Genomic DNA, 5,277 nt, shown 5'->3' with positions numbered 1-5,277 from the left:
TTGTGTCTAATGCCAAGCCTTTCCATTGTTGTGTATACAGTAAACTTGCTGCAGCTATTGTGTATAAAAACAAGTACCATGACTTTTTTCCTCAACTGTTTGTCCATCAATCCCAAAAGAAAAATCTCTGGTCTCCGTTGGATATTAATCTTTAAAATCCTCTGAATTAGCATAGGTATTAGTATCTATTTTTTTCTAGTTCTTTTATATGTGCACCCAATGCGATAACATGTCCCTTCTTCACATTTCCAGTATAAATTTCAAATGCCTTTAAGAACTCTAGACAATTTCTCTGGTAACACATATATACCAATGCATTAAAATTATCTTTAAGATTATAGTTTAGTGTAAATTTCAATCATTTCAGCCACCTATATCCCCATGATTCCATTTGATTATAACCAAAAATTTTAGCCCACTTTATCATAAATTCTTTCACTTGTTCTTCTTCCATTTCACATTACAATAAAAGTTTATACAAATTTCCTTACATGTTCATCATTTGTACACAATTCTGTTTCAAACTTAGTCTTACAATGTTCAAAACCATAAACTCTTCTGTCTACTTTAAATCTTTCTAGTAACTGTAAATAGGAGAACCATTGATAATTATATCACTCTACCACTGCTTCTTCTCTTGATTTTATTTTACATTCTTTTTGACAAAGTCTAAACTCTCATGGTAAGTTAGCCATTTCTGTTTGTCTATTATTTTCCCTCTATAAAATGCTTGTTGTGCTGAGAGCCAGAGTTTTCAGGTACAACTTGTATTAATATATATTCAATATTCTCAATAAGGCACATTCAAAATAATGATTTGTTTAAAAAATCACATTAACCTTGACGTTGTTGTCCCATAAATATCCATGCCACCCAAAAGACTTCAGGTTTCCAGCAGCACCCACTCTTTCATCCAAACCAAACACACAAGCTGAAAAAATACAATTTCAAATCAGATAAACCCAATCCTCCTCTTTCTTTGCATCTTGTGACAACTTATATTTAATTCATGTTTTTTCCCCTGCCATTCAAATTTAGATGTATCTTTCTGCCACAGTATAAATGGTGCATCAGCTGTCAAAAGAGGTATTTCTGAAACAAAAACATTACTCTAGGCAAAACATTCATTTTGATAAAGTGCGGTTGGGCATGAAAAACTGGAACTGGTGGAAGGCTGCCACTCCCGTCCTACCACTCCCGCCCCACCTCCACCAATGTCAACTCTCTTCTTGCCAACATCCCACCTCCTGCCACTGCTGCTACCCCACTCTCCTCTGACACCCCGCCACTGCACCGCCTGCTGCCATCCCACCAATGATAGGATTCTTTTTTTTTTTTACTACAGGTTCTGTGGGCGTGGCAGGGGAAGGATACTGTAAAATCTCTGGTCAGAGGTGCTATTTGCCAGTTCTCCAAACTACTCAAAATCTCCACTACCCGTTCTCCAGAACTGGTCAGAACCTGCTGAATGCCACCTCTGCATCCCACTAGCTGCCATCCCACCAGTTACCACCCCACCCATCAATGTCACCAATGCTGGCAAGACAAGGATAGCTGAAGGGCCAGATGTGGCCCATGGGCTATAAAATGTCCAGATCTATGATAAGGAGTCCGAAGGCTAAATGGTACAATAAACAATTAAGGGGACTAGGTGTGTCTAACCTAGAATTAGAGATGACATGATTGCTATCTTCTAGTGTAGGAGGGGCTGTCAAAGAGAAGACTATTCTCAAAGATTCTCCCAAGCAGCTTGAGGAAAGGACAAGAAGCAATGGATGGAAACTTGCTAAAGAGGAATCTAAGGCTAAATTTCCTGACAATGAGAACACTTGGAACAATTTGCCTCCCAGGGTTGTGGAGGATCCATCAGTGGAGGTTTTCAAGAAAAGACTGGACAGCCATTTTTTACGGGATGGAATAAGATCTCCTGCCTTGGGCAGAGGAATTGAGCTAGAAGATCTCCAAGGTCCCTTCCAGCCCCATATGATTCTATTTATTTGGCAAATTTAGATACTGCCCACCTCACTCACAGATGTGTAAATAATCTATGCTTTTTTATGGCTTCATTGTCCGTTAATACAGAACCTCTTTTTTTGTGTGTATAATTTCAATATCATTTTCTTTTCCTTTTCATAATTTTGTGCCAATCACTTGCTTGGTTTGTTTGCCAACTCATTTTTCCCCATGTGTTTTTCTTGATAAAAACTGAATCCAGCAAAACAGGGTTCCCTCTGTCCTAGGACCAGTGCAGGCAACTAATTAATTCAGTCTCAAGCTACCAGTGCACGATGTTCTCTAGACCTTTCCCATTGCTACTATTTTCAGCCAAAGCAGCAGTGGGATTCAATTTTTTTAAACTACTGGTTCTGTGGGTGTGGCTTGGGGGGCATGGCTTGCTGGATGTGGCAGGGGAAGGATACTATAAAATATCCATTTCCATCCCACTCCAGGGGAAGGATACTGTAAAATCCCCATTCCCTCCCCACCCCACTAACCTGCTTTCCAGCTCCGTTCTCCTGTGCAGGACAATAAAAGAAGACGCAGCTGATCATCTGGAACTTGGGAGGCAGAGAATAGATTGAGGCGGCTCAGAGGTGGTATTCTGAACTACTCAAAATTTCCGCTACTGGTTCTCCGAACTACTCAAAATTTCTGCTACTGGTTCTCCAAACTACTCTGACCAGAACTGGTCGGAACTTGCTGAATACCACCTCTGAGCCAAAGTCAATGTGGAGTAGCTGTATGACGGGGGAAAGAAAATTAGGAAAAGGGCAGGTTATCCTTTCTTTCCTGTAATTTTTCATGCAAGATCACTTTTCTCAGCTAGAGAAAAATGATTAGATAGAGTCAAAATCAACACCACATGAACCTTAGCTTTCAAATAAACCCACTGCTGCTCTGACCTCTGTAGAGTCCCCACAATTTTTTCTTAGTCTAGTCCACTATTCCAAATACCTAACTTGACAACCTGAATTTCTCACAGGCTGAGCAGGCTGATACTCCAGAGTTACATGCAGCTTCTGAATGATTGTGCATGCATGTGCATATGCAGATGGGCACATATCTTAAAGTTTGCCTCAAATCTTAATTGGTGAAGATTGAAGTTAAGGACTTTTCCAGTTTTGAGGAAGGAAATACACAAAACCCCCTAAAGTAGAATTATCTTAGTAGAACATACATTTATGTAGAACCTCTAAACCTATTCCTAAAACCTGGAAACCCTAAAGGTCCTGGCCCTGCATGCATATGTCAAATGAATGTTGCCTTAGAAATACAGAACAAAGCAAACTTGGTTATCTTCATGATCACCAATTAACTTTGACTATTCAGTCTGTACATAGAAGAAAACCTGGTACATCAAACTTAATGAGCAGCAGATTAAAGCTAAAATAGCTATATCTTGAAGTATAAGCTCTGTATGGGAATAGGTCATTCCCAGAAGCAATGTTTATTGCCATCATGGGTTCCTTTGTACTTTGAACTACAGCTACCCTTTAGGCCAACCTGATATTCTAATTCTTCATTGCCCAGACCCAGGTTTTGTCTCTGCTATCTTGGACATCTCAGCCTTGATTCCAAGTGGTTTTGGCTTTTGAATTCTGGACTGATTTAATGCCTGTTTTTCTGTGTGCTCTATGGCCATCAGTAACCTTTGTGGGAATTTGACCTCAATCTGTGTAATGCACATTTACCACTGTCAATCCTGACTCGGGACAGAATAATATGTTCCTACAACGAATTCAGGTTATGTACATATGATGTCATAGTCCATATATATAGGTCTGGCAAATGGATTGAAAGTTTCATCACTATTTTGAGAATAATCACATGGAAAAGGTCACTCCGGTGAGTTTACAAGGGCTCCTTATTACAACGGGAGGATAGAATCCCAAGGAGATAATTCAGGACTTCAGACCTCCACTTGTCAGACTCATGTGAGTAATACTTCTAAAGAATGAAATTTTACATTTAAAAAAACCCAGTCTATTAATGTCTTCATTCTTTAAAAGCCTTAACTTGGTTTTGAAAAAAAAAATACTAGTCTCTGTGTTTCATTCTGGTTAATTAAATCCCAAGCCAAGAATGGAGTAAATAACTTTATCATGTCTTCAGGAATGTCCTTTCTATGATAAAAGGAAGAAAATGCCCTCCCCTTCCACAGTTCAATATGAAAACACTGACATGATAGGAATTTTACCTCTGGTTTGGTGGAGATCATGCCATCCCTTGTCACTGTAGTGATGGTCACAACTCCTATGCCTTGGGCAGGATGATAAATGATAGATTCAAGCTTTCTCAGAGGTCCTGAAGAAGGTTGCAAGAATTGGGTATGTCTAGTTCAATGAAAAGAACTAAGGGTGACAAGATGGCAGTGTTCCAATAGCTAAAGAAGAGCGGGGTCAAACTATTTTCCAAAGCACCTGAGGGTAGGACAAGAAGCAATGGATGGAAACTAATCAAGGAGAGAAGCAACCTAGAATTAAGAAGAAATTTCCTGACAGTTAGAACAATTCATCAGTGGAACAACTTGCCTCCAGAAGTTGTGAACGCTCCAACACTGGAAGTTTTTAAGAAGAGATTGGATAGCCATTTGTCTGAAATGATATAGGGATTCCTGCCTGAGCAGGGGGTTGGACTAGAAGACCTCCAAGGTCCCTTCCAACTCTTGTTACTCTTATTAAGGCAATTTTGAAGGTCCTTAGCTATAAGAACGAGGAAATATTTAAACAAGATAATGTATCTTAGAGTGAGACATCATTTGAATATTTTGAGCTTCAAAAATATTAGGTCTAAATTTGAGGCACCCTTTGATCTTGAAGATCAGACCAAATGCCACTGACCCACCACTACCACCATCTGGCTGGCCCTTCTCTGTCTGGTCTGTATTTACTTCTCTGTATTTGCTTCCATGCACAAGAGTAATTTATACATTCCAGAAGGCAGGATGGAAATCTTGGATGGGAATGTTTCACAACAGCTCATTGGGCAATGAAGGAAGCCTGCAGGAAGCCTAAGGCAGGGGAGATATATAGTGGGAGAGTACATCTGAGGAGAAATGGGGTATAGCAAAGGGGCCCAAGAAGGGGAAGAAATTTCCTGAGTTAAAAAGGGGATGAAGAATATGAAACATGCTCAGAAGTAGAGTGGATACACCCTTGCCTCTCCTCTAACAACTGTAGCATGTCTCCAGGACTGTTCTTGTGAGGTACTTTTGTGGGAAGGAGGGCTAGAAATAAGAAGGTGCAAATAATGCACCAGAAATGTAATTTACAAACC

Source organism: Pseudonaja textilis, chromosome 2 (assembly GCF_049901715.1).
Source record: "Pseudonaja textilis isolate UNSWEBS1 chromosome 2, rPseTex1.2, whole genome shotgun sequence".
NCBI lineage: Eukaryota > Metazoa > Chordata > Lepidosauria > Squamata > Elapidae > Pseudonaja > Pseudonaja textilis.
This window is presented reverse-complemented; position numbering follows the sequence as displayed.